This window comes from Schistocerca serialis, chromosome 8 (genome assembly GCF_023864345.2).
Source record: "Schistocerca serialis cubense isolate TAMUIC-IGC-003099 chromosome 8, iqSchSeri2.2, whole genome shotgun sequence".
Classification (NCBI taxonomy): domain Eukaryota; kingdom Metazoa; phylum Arthropoda; class Insecta; order Orthoptera; family Acrididae; genus Schistocerca; species Schistocerca serialis.
Window position 1 is genome coordinate 333,850,818 of NC_064645.1, and position 12,497 is coordinate 333,863,314.

Below are 12,497 nucleotides of genomic sequence, written 5' to 3' on the forward strand. Positions count from 1 at the left end.
TGACCCCCCAGCTCCCCAGATCGGACCCAATGGAGCACATCTGGGATGTGATCAAACGTGGCATCAGAGCTCATCGTCCCCCTCCCCGAAATTTAAGGGAATTACGTGACTTGTGTGTGCAGACGTGGTGCCAACTCCCTCCAGCGACGTACCAAGGCCTCATCGTTTCCATGAAACTATGCTTCGCCACTGTTATCCTTGCCAAAAGTGGGCATACCGGCTGTTAGGTTGGTACTCATAACGTTCCGGGTGATCAGTGTATAAAATGTAGAGATGTCTCCGCAATTTTTAATAACATCTGAGCTTACCACTCACTCGTTTTACTTTAAGATGGTGAGATGACCTTAACTCACCTAGTTTCCTAACGACGACTCCAACGCAGACTCAGTCTCTCTCTGCTGTTGGCAGGTCTGCAGCGGCGCTGCCGGGCGGCCGCTGATGAGTGAGGAGGCTGATGAGTCCTCCGCCCCCTCCAGGCCAGGGCAGCGGGCAGCGGCAGCGGCCGGCGCGGAAGTCCGCATCAGTCCGCCAGTGACCTCTGCGTCGGCAACGACAGTCCGGCCCAGCCGCGCGCCGCTCCTCCGAGTCCGTCCGTCCGCTCGCCGTCTCCACGGACTTCCGCTCCGTGCTGGCCTGACCCTACACGTTTGTAAGTTCGCACGTACGCAGTTGAAGTCGGATCGCTGAGTGTCAACTGCTAGGCTGTGCATGTTACAGTGTTTCCATAGCTCTTCTTACACCGCGACGGGGTGTGCTGTCTGACAGATAATGCTTAAATACAGTTCCGAAGATTATTTTTAATCTTTTTTTTTATATTCATCTTAGGAACTGAAAACTTATGAAGTCAAGATCGCACATGAAATCTTCTTTCTTTGGACTGATTAGAAGTTTCGGCTAACAGACGAGCCATCTTCAGGTCATAACACATTCTTGGTTAGTATTGGTGCCACTTCGGCTTCATACATGGCTAAAATCTTTCTTAAAATAAGAACATCCGTGGATGACACAGTAAAAACAGTTTTCATCGCTCGTGGCCAGTGTAATTGAACGACACCCACAAGACAAAAGAATTACTAATAATTATAATTTTACCAACAATCTCACAAAAGCAAGACTTAAAACGCTACACACTCGAGTACCAACGATTCTTTTAACAAAGGCAAATGTATTATTCTTAACAGTGCTAGGATATCTTCATAGGCAATTTTTTCGAATTTGTTTCTAGAACTGCATCGTGCTCGTTTAGGAAACTGATATCCGAGCATAAGCACGAATAAAATCGAAAAGGGCCAATCCGTACGACACGAATGCATGATTAATTTCTCTTGTACAGTTCGCTCTTAGTACAACGCTAGTGAACTGATTTGTACGCCATTTCATTTGCGAAGTGATACCCTCAAATCTTTGGAACTCCTGAGGAAAGCTCCAATACTTCGAGTGAGACCCATGAGCCATCTGTCTAGGCGGGTGCAAACAGGATTGGCTATACAACTTTTCTTCGTCATTCTGCAATAACAGCAACCGTTGACGTAAATTCGGTATTTATAATTCCGCTTCAGCTGCACTTCTTTTACTGCTCATGTTGTATGTTATTTCCAGTATTGACAGTTATAGTTGACTAGATTTTAGTGTGGGACATGACATACTACTTGAAAAAGAACTTGTCGATCTGAAAGAGCATGTGAAGGAATGAAAGACGTGCAGTTGACGTTTCTTCGTTTCGGTTCATTAGTATCTGAGGAACAAAACTGTGAACTGCTCTGATCAACAAAGTTCTCTGAAACGTTCTAGCGCCATTTCCTTCAGGACCACGAACGCATAAATTGCAGTTTCCGCTCCTGATCAAGGATCGCGAAATGATTTTTGATTGCTTAGGAAGGTTCTATGACTGTGTACATGCCGATTTTAGAACAGTTGAACTTATTCTAGGGTTAATTATATAATTCAACAAATATGTATAAAACGCCGAACGCAGAATCGCGGTTTGGGGAGATCATGGTAAAAAGTTTTTGGTTTAGCGTGGACCAGTGGCTATTTGTATAGCCATTAGAACATGTCTTCTATAGCTACATTGCAGTATATTAAGCACGTTTTGAACGACGAACCGGAGCTGGCATCCAGACAAATTGTGCGAATCGATTAACTCCTTTCGCTAAAGATTTTAATGGCGCTGAAATTAATCCTCATCTAATGGTACCATTTGTATGTGCACCGTTCGGATTTTACGTTAAGAAACAGTCATTCCTGTTCAGATTTTACGTGGAAAAAGTAGTCACCCTGAAATAATTCTGGACTGGAGCGATACCGATGGTTATGCCGTTAAAACTAAGTAACTGGCACAATATTTAAATAATTTCGAACGAGAAATCTTCGTATACAGGACTCCTGTTAAAAAGTTCTAGGACTTGTAAAGGGGAATGAGTACCTACATAATATTTTGAATAAGAGCCCATATCAGAAACGTATCGTGTTACATTGTTCCAAAACAAAAAAGAACCCAGCAAACTGTACGTACAGAACAGTACTGATGCATAACAACAGCGGATCGATGTGGCGACCACCGACGTTGTTACAGACGTTGTACCTACAAAGCATGTTCTGTTAGACACTCTCTATCCCACCTGGTGCCTCTTCGGTTTGCAGTGAAGCGGTCAGAACTCATGCCAGAAGATCTTCCTCTGTCTCTACAGGAGTCTCGTAAATTAAATTTTGCCTACGACCCCACAAGAAGTAGTCCACGTCAACATGCCTACCCTACTGAATATCAGGACCAGCAACTCTGAAAGTTTCCTCTTTTCCTCAGCAAACGTGGACACAGTACACATACGAACTCAAACCATCTTAAAACGGAAACGATGCGTTTCCGGAAATGCGTTCCCATTCCAAATATAATGTACTAATTCCCCTTTACATGTCCTAGAAGTTTGTAACGAGGATTTCCGAACACCCTGTATCTGTTGCTGTAACGTGGTACATGTGGATATTTTGGCAGCTGATGCCCATTACAACGTTCAAGAAACGCAACATTCGGCGTATATATGGTATCTATTCCCTTATAGCGACAGCCACACATGTGTATACTGCGTATACTCGTATGCCGAAAGGCGCGTTTCTTAAACGTTGTAATGGACGTCAGCTGGCGTACTATTCACATGTATCACATTACAGCAACGTATATATATGATGATCTCTGTTACGAAATGATGAAAATACTAATTGTGTCAGTGCCATGTTTTAATGGCGTAATGCCTTTGTTTTATGACACTCGTTCAATTACAGCGGCCATGAACGTTAGAAAGCTTTTTTTAACTGTGTCATGTATGGCCTTTTTCATTTTAAGAAAGCTTTTAACGATGTGTGAAGCCGTAATTGCACAAACAATAATCAAGGATATTTTATGATCTGGAGATGACTAGATTGTTAGCCGAAACTAGTAATCCATCCGATTAAAGAAGATTTCATGTGGAATTTTGACTTCATGTAAAATATTTACAACATATCGCATATCTCCTTGTTGAAGATGGCAACAGACCTGTGTTTTGCGAGTTTGCGAGTTCTGTGTGGACGGACGATCGTTGAGGACATAAGTTTCTTCTCATTAATAACAGTTGTACTATTGAGATCTGAATCTTATCACGTCTTGTTTTTTTCGTTGATATAGTAACTCACACATATTCGCTTCTTGTGACATCGACGCCGTAAATTATTTCTGTTCTGTCCATATCCAGTTTTTACGTAGCCTGTAATTAATTTGTGAAGCAGAAATTCAATTAATATGGTCTATTAGCCTTAATGAGTGATTTAGGTTTGACCTGTTATCAATCGGAGTTATTTATTGAATACTACGACCTTACACATTAATACTACATTTAGCGTAATTTATAGCATCTAGCGAAGAATATATGTGTCTGGTTACTTTGAACTGTCACTTGGAAACTTATTTCATCATTAGCTTTATTTGTTCTCTTCAGAAGGGATATGAAGTCCTTTTAACTCTTGAAAATGTCTCCGAAAAACCACTTTCGTTCAGACTGTCGTGAAATAAAGTCCACGAAATCTCAATAATGCAGAGATCTTCCTGTCTGTTATCACTTTTTGCAATATTTCATAAATGTCGCGTCAACACGAAGAAAGCTTCACATAATATAAACAGGACTTTCTTTCAGACCATTCGTCCGTAACATCTCTTCACTAAAATTTCCAAAATCTTCAAAATTATTTACGTTCATTTTAAGTAACTTCATTACAGCAATATTGCCTCCATTCGTAATACAGCCACATCCAAAACAATAACAAAAAGACAGTTTCTGATTGATCGTGGCCAAATCTGAACGAGAAGTGAACACGTATTTTAATGAATTACAATTAAAATAACAAGTTTCATTTGTCTTCATTTTAATCTACGATCGCGCTAGTCGCTTCTGGAGGTCGCCTTTCTAACCGGCTGTTGCTTTTACGCCAATGTGGATCAGCAGAGGCGACTGCGTGAGGACGGGCAGACTGGCCCTTCCGCCAGTGCAACGCCCCACGCTCGTTCCATGAACCACGAGACGGAACATGCGTTTCCTACGGTATGATAACCCAGTACAAACTATTCAGAGCTTTTCAGTTTTAATAACGTTACAAAATTTACAACTACTTTCAGTCCATGTGTCGAGCAGCGGAGACTGATCGATGACACAGCCTTCCAATCACTGTATCATCACTCTGTTGGTGACTGACCATTGTGTATTACTCAGTATTCTCAAGGAACCTTAAGGATCTTCGATTCTCATCGTACTATAGAATTTGGTTAGCGCGCCGGACATCAAATTCAGATGTAGTGAGATGCATTTTCTTTAACACGAGAAAATCGCTGTGAAATTCAAAAGTTTCCTGCGTATTATAAAAGACGATGGTACCAGAACGCGAAGCGCGTAAGTCTTATGTTTTCGAAGTTCATGTTTCGATTCTCGCTAATAGAAACATTTTTTACTTTGATTTGAATTCTGTAATTATTATCGAGCGGAAACGTTAAGTAACAAAAACTGAACAAAATTTTTCGATAAAAATAACATCTCTTTATTTTTAATCAGTAATCGCAAGGCAATTTGTTATTGACTTTAGAAGTGCCTTCTTGTTATCAATAAACGAAATGAATTTCCTCTGTGAGTTCGTGAACATTGTGAATATTCTGTGAATTAAATCGTCTAGACCGCTTATTACAATTATTTATTACGACGTGACGGCTAGTGCCATAGTCAGGCATCTGTAATTAAGATGAAGGGAACATAAAAAGAGACAGGCGTTTGTTATACAACAAAATAACGAAAGAAAATAAATTAAAAGGTTAAAAAATGTTTTTAAAAGTATCCTCAGAAAAAAAGGCTAGAAATTAAAAAAAAAAGATTTTTTGTCAGTACTAAAACCTAAGCGTATAAGTATGAAGAGGATATATATATATATATTGAAATAAAATTTCAACGCAACGTCCCTCGACATTAGCGCCACCTGTCGATTAAAACTTACATCTTTGTAAAAGTTTTTAAACCAAGCTGTAAGTTGACGTCCTACTAGGCATTGGTTTTAGTACCAGCACAGAACTTTCTTCTTTCTTAAGTTCTAAACTATTTGATAAGTAGGCTTTTAAAACTGTTTTTTAATCTTTCCATTAAATATCCCTTGTTAACTTATCGGCTTATAAGAAAGGCCTTTATCTCGATATGTTCCTTTCATATTAACTGCAGGTATCTGATGGTGGTAGTAGCTGAAACACAATAAGTAGAGAAATTTCAATAACCTATCTAGACGATTTTGTTCTAGGTACCTTCTTGTAACATTAAAAAAAATTATACACACCGATAACGCTGTTAAATCTCTAGAAACAAAAAGAAATTATGTTTTCTATTTGTTGCTTTCTATTCTTGCGTCAAATTTTAATGTAGCTGGAATAAGTTACTCACATTTGAATTAGATTAGTAATCTGTATCTATATATAAAAGGGTTGCGTGTGTACGTACTGACATAAGTGTCTCCATGGTCACTCGTTATTCTTGTGGCAGATAACCTTGGTCTCATACTGCTAGTAAGGAAGTTTAGTCACGGTGCGGCGAGCAAAAGTCCAAGAAATTTAAAACCATGAATACTCTTAGGAAAAACTATATAATCTGTGACTTACGTATCTTACAGTACACATAAAAATACGTTTATTGCTTCATTCATCCAATATAATACTGTTATGTTTGGACAATAGTATAAACCCGTGTAGTTACCCGAGGTAAAATATGTCTATGTAACATAATGTTAATGACAATGTGGTTGGAAAAGGGTGAGAATTATATAAGTGAGTATTCTCACTAATAAAACAAAGTTCAAAATTCATAGAGAATTTTGCTTTTTGTAAGAGAACGAAGTGTTCCACATCGCGCGTTATACTAGATATCTGGATCTCTGCCAACCACAATCACCCACTTCCACACACCAGAACAAGGATGAAACACGTTGAGGACCCTGTCACCATTACACTGCTCCAGGAATGAAACAATAAAATTATTTTCACATCCACGGTGAAATTTGTAAGACAATATTATTTAGCTTTACCTAACAGTATTACTCCATATTTCGCGGTTTTTTGTCCACCACACTCACCCACTACCACGCACCACGATCAAAGTATCTTCCTGACGGGATGATTGCATTCGTAATAACCTTAATGAGATGTATGTCTGTATTCATGTCTTAACTGGAATGGTACTCATGTCATCTCCCATGCCATATATTCCAACCCGGACAAAGCCAGGTTTCTCAGCTTGTTAATAATGAATATATATATTTGACTAAAAATTACGATCCCATGTTTATTAACTATCAGTTTCAATTAATAATGACAATAGCATTTCAACAAAATTAATTACTACTAATGGTAACCGCACCAACAATCTCACGAAAGCAAGACTTAAAACGCTACACACTCGGGTACCAACGATTCTTTGAACATAGTGGGGATGTATTATTCTTAACAGTTCTATGATATCTTGAAAGGCGATATTTTAGAATTTGTTTTTAGAACTGAGTCGTGATAGTTTAAAAAACTAATATCCGAGCATAAGCGTGAGTAAAATCGGAAAGCACCAGTCCACAAGACGCAAATGAATGATTAATCTCTCTTGTATAATCCGCCCCTAGCACAACGCTAGTGGTACGTCATTTCATTTACGAAGCGATACCTTCGATACTTCTGAGGGAAGCTCCAGTATTTTGAGGTTGCAAAGTGTATGAATGTTGTCATTTTTCACGAATTTCGGACACATTTTCGAGCCATATGTCTAGTTAGTTGCGGACAGATTTTGGTTATCCAATTTTTGTTCGTAATTTTGGAGTAAATGGTTCAAATGGCTCTGAGCACTATAGGACTTAACTTCTGAGGTCATCAGTCCCCTAGAACTTAGAACTACTTAAACCTAACTAACCTAAGGACATCACACACATCCAAGCCCGAGGCAGGATTCGAACCTGCCACCGTAGCGTTCGCGCGGTTCCAGACTGTAGCGCCTAGAACCGCTCGGCCACCCAAGCCGGCTCGTCATTTTGGAATAACCGCAACTGTTGACGTAAAGGTGGTATTTATAACTTCACCTAAGCTGCACGTCCTTTACTGTAGCAATAGCCTCTTCTTCAAGTTGTATGTAATTTTCAGAATTAGGGGTCTATGTAGTTGAGTAGTTTTTAGTGTGCGACATTTCATATAACATGAAAAAGGACTTGTAGATCTGAAAGAGTTTGTGGTGGAATAAAAGATGGGCAGTTAGTTTTCTTTATCTCTGTTTCTTGGTTTCTGAGGAACAAAACGTGAACTGGTTCTTTCAAATTTTCTAGCACCATTATCCTTCAGGACTATGAACGTGTAGATTCTACTTTCCGTTCCTGACCAGGGATCGCGAAATAATTTTCTGATTGCCTAGGAAGTGTTCTATTACTGTGTACGTACCGATTTTAGGACAGATGAAGTTTTTTTAAGTCTAATTTCTCGATTTGACAAATATGTATGAAAAGGCCGCTCGCAGAATCGCGGTTTGGGTGGATCCTGGCGCTCGATTCCCGTTTGAGCTACGAACATAAGGGAAAAGGTTTTTGGGTTAGCGCGGACAAACGGCTATTTGTATAGCCATTCGAACATCTGTCTTACTATAGCTGTATTATAGTATATTAAACAAGATTTGAACCATGAATCGGAGTTAGCGTTCAGGCAAGTAGCGCGAATCGATTAATTCGTTTTGCAAAATATTTTAGTTGGGCTGAAATTAATCCTCAGCTAATGGCACCATTTATATGTGCACCGTTGGGATTTTACGTTCAGAAACAGTCACTCCTGTTCGGATTCTACGCACAAAAACAGTCATCCTGAAGTAACAACGGACTGGAGCGAGACGGATGATTCAGATTCGATCCACCGGTATATCAGACCTTGGCCAAAGGTAAGTTCTAACCGTCTGAAAATTTCTCGCTTCGGTTGGATTTTACGTGCAAAAGATACGTTCTTGATGGAGATTTTTGAAGCGTGCCACTTCTATATTTCAAACTTGAAAGAACTGGCTCAAACTTTGCACGAAGGTTGATAAATGGAGTCAAAACAATATTGTTTTATCCATTGTCGAGACCCGATGATTTAAAGTAGAGCTAAATGTAGCACGTAAAGTTCGTTCTCTGAAGTGAATGGGCGGAATGTGAATCAAATAAATACAAAATTTGTCCTCATGACAAAATTGGAAACTCCTTTGAAAAATCTAATTTCGCTCGGATTTTACCGGCAAAAACACTTCTATATTTCAGACTTGTGATAATACACTCCTGGAAATTGAAATAAGAACACCGTGAATTCGTTGTCCCAGGAAGGGGAAACTTTATTGACACATTCCTGGGGTCAGATACATCACATGATCACACTGACAGAACCACAGGCACATAGACACAGGCAACAGAGTATGCACAATGTCGGCACTAGTACAGTGTATATCCACCTTTCGCAGCAATGCAGGCTGCTATTCTCCCATGGAGACGATCGTAGAGATGCTGGATGTAGTCCTGTGGAACGGCTTGCCATGCCATTTCCACCTGGCGCCTCAGTTGGACCAGCGTTCGTGCTGGACGTGCAGACCGCGTGAGACGACGCTTCATCCAGTCCCAAACATGCACAATGGGGGACAGATCCGGAGATCTTGCTGGCCAGGGTAGTTGACTTACACCTTCTAGAGCACGTTGGGTGGCACGGGATACATGCGGACGTGCATTGTCCTGTTGGAACAGCAAGTTCCCTTGCCGGTCTAGGAATGGTAGAACGATGACGGTTTGGATGTACCGTGCACTATTCAGTGTCCCCTCGACGATCACCAGTGGTGTACGGCCAGTGTAGGAGATCGCTCCCCACACCATGATGCCGGGTGTTGGCCCTGTGTGCCTCGGTCGTATGCAGTCCTGATTGTGGCGCTCACCTGCACGGCGCCAAACACGCATACGACCATCATTGGCACCAAGGCAGAAGCGACTCTCATCGCTGAAGACGACACGTCTCCATTCGTCCCTCCATTCACGCCTGTCGCGACACCACTGGAGGCGGGCTGCACGATGTTGGGGCGTGAGCGGAAGACGGCCTAACGGTGTGCGGGACCGTAGCCCAGCTTCATGGAGACAGTTGCGAATGGTCCTCACCGATACCCCAGGAGCAACAGTGTCCCTAATTTGCTGGGAAGTGGCGGTGCGGTCCCGTACGGCACTGCGTAGGATCCTACGGTCTTGGCGTGCATCCGTGCGTCGCTGCGGTCCGGTCCCAGGTCGACGGGCACGTGCACCTTCCGCCGACCACTGGCGACAACATCGATGTACTGTAGAGACCTCACGCCCCACGTGTTGAGCAATTCGGCGGTATGTCCACCCGGCCTCCCGCATGCCCACTATACGCCCTCGCTCAAAGTCCGTCAGCAGCACATACGGCTCACGTCCACGCTGTCGCGGCATGCTACCAGTGTTAAAGACTGCGATGGAGCTCCGTCTGCCACGGCAAACTGGCTGACACTGACGGCGGCGGTGCACAAATGCTGCGCAGCTAGCGCCATTCGACGGCCAACACCGCGGTTCCTGGTGTGTCCGCTGTGCCGTGCGTGTGATCATTGCTTGTACAGCCCTCTCGCAGTGTCCGGAGCAAGTATGGTGGGTCTGACACACCGGTGTCAATGTGTTCTTTTTTCCATTTCCAGGAGTGTAGATTAAAATTTGTAAGAAGGTAGATAAATACATGTAATTAATGGTCTTCCCATTGTTTTGTGAAAACGTCTTCCTTTGAAACGAATAGCAGTCTAAATTTCCTTATAAAATGCACTTAAAATCCAGTTCTCACGTATCGGACGTGCTGAGACGATACAGATAATAATAAAAAATATATTCTTAACTTAATTATAAGAAGCATTTGCAAAAATCTTTAATCGTGCAGGTTCTACCGCCGAAAAATCACTCGTTTGCACATGAAACTGTGGTTCGTAGAAATGCATTGCATTTTAAGCGCTGCATTTGCAGATAATTTAAAAAACAGTTGATTATCAAAAAAGTGGTTCAAACGGCTCTGAGCACTATGGGACTCAACTGCTGAGGTCATTAGTCCCCTAGAACTTAGAACTAGTTAAACCTAACTGACCTAAGGACATCACAAACATCCAAGCCCGAGGCAGGATTCGAACCTGCGACCGTAGCGGTCTTGCGGTTCCAGACTGCAGCGCCTTTAACCGCACGGCCACTTCGGCCGGCTAGTTGATTATCATTTCGTTGTGTATCCGTTGAAGATTTCATTCACCAATAGCTTAAAATCGTGGAAGAATCAAAGCAATGCACTTACCAAACCAGAATACGCTTATCCCTATACAAAATGATGTACTTTTTGACCGACCATTTAAAGTTTCATCGATGGCCACGCAGAAAATTAAACTAACCTTAAAACTGCTATAAAAGCAATTGTCAGATGAAAGGCCAACCTTATTTCTAACTAATAGAAAATGTTTCACTGCCTTTTCTTCCAAAACTACTATGCCATCTTGCAGAAAATCTATTTTCGGACAAAACAAGCGTAATTTTGACAGTTTTCGTACAGGATTGAAGAGTCGATAGTATTTTGTGGTGCGTACATTGTTTTGCTGTTCATCTACTTAATTCAGCCAATCAAATCCATATCTAATTCGAATTAGTTGTTGCAACATTTCACGCCAAAGTCATTCGCGTGAGTATCTCTAGCGGCGGTTTCTTAATTTTTATTATTGCGTACTTTAAATAAAGAAAGTAACAAGATGTATCTTTTTCAAATGTTTATTATTTGTTGTACGAATTATTCAGCTTGCTGTATAGAAGCTTTTAAGTAAATTTATCGATATAATATGGTCGTACCGTAAGTTTATATACGAAATATAAACTATTTACATGCATTATCACCATAAAATTAACACAGAATTTAATAATTTGTTCGGTGTCGTATCTGTTTCCTGTTATTTTAACCACCGTATTAAGTATTTACGGCTATTTTTCATATGTTTGGTTATACAGTCTCATGCGTATGTGAACAAGCGTGTAACTGTAAAACAAAAAGTACCAAAAGCAGTAAAAAATTAAACAGAATTTAAAAAATACAAAATGGAGAATAAAGTCACAAAGTAATAAAGATAATAACAAATAAAAATGTGAAAAAATTACAAAAATAAGATAGAAACCTCCCGCGGGCATTTGCGGCTGATTTGGTGTTGAGGCTTTCGTGCTCTGAGGACAGAGTAGGCTATACTGTACAGCTTCAGCCGTATAAGGCAGATAACCATAGATGAGTCAGACTAATCATGCCCACCTCAAGCAATATGCTTCGAAAGACAATAAAAAGCCTAAACCCTATCAATCATCGCCAGACGCAACAAAAATTTACATCGGTTTGCAAGCTATGGTGGTCTTAAATCAAATTTACGGTGGAGTAAAAGATGGCAACCTGAATGGAAAATGTTCCTGTCACAGCACAAAAAGAAACGAATATGTCCTGCGCAAGGCCAGGGTAGTAAAAAAAAGCTTCAAAGACATCTAAATCAAAACATCGCTCTTTTTTACGAGTTAATCCTACTCCCTTAGCGTAATGAGCTCTCTTAGCTGCAAGGTGTTGGCGTATCTACATCTTGTAATTTATAGGCTAAAGTCCGTGATCTCGTGCCCAAAATCCAGAAGTCTCTGCAGCCATGGAAAACAGTTTATAATATCATATCTCTGAAGGCATACATACAAAAGACAGAAAAGGTTTTCTGGGGAATGAAATTTCTGGGGGGTGTTTGTTCCTGTGGAGACGCTAAAACGTTTTATTTTTTTATTTTTGTGATTTTTGGGTGAAGGGGGAGGATTGATTTTTTCGCCAAGGGCACCATTTCTCCACCAAACTAACACGCTGTTACACGCATGCTGAGGGGTGTATGAAGAAAGAGACTCAAATTTACATTTTTCTAGAGAGTAGG

The 12,497-nt window shown here is 40.9% G+C and overlaps 1 protein-coding gene across 1 annotated transcript in view; it reads left to right on the forward strand.

Annotated features, from left to right (window-relative positions):
* Positions 1–535: 535 nt before the first annotated feature.
* LOC126416314 (protein borderless) overlaps positions 536–12,497 on the forward strand; it is a 461,225-nt gene continuing 449,263 nt past the window's right edge. The window contains exon 1 of the mRNA XM_050083976.1: positions 536–649. The gene's annotated coding sequence lies outside the window, so the exon portion shown is untranslated. The remainder of the gene's footprint in view (positions 650–12,497) is intronic.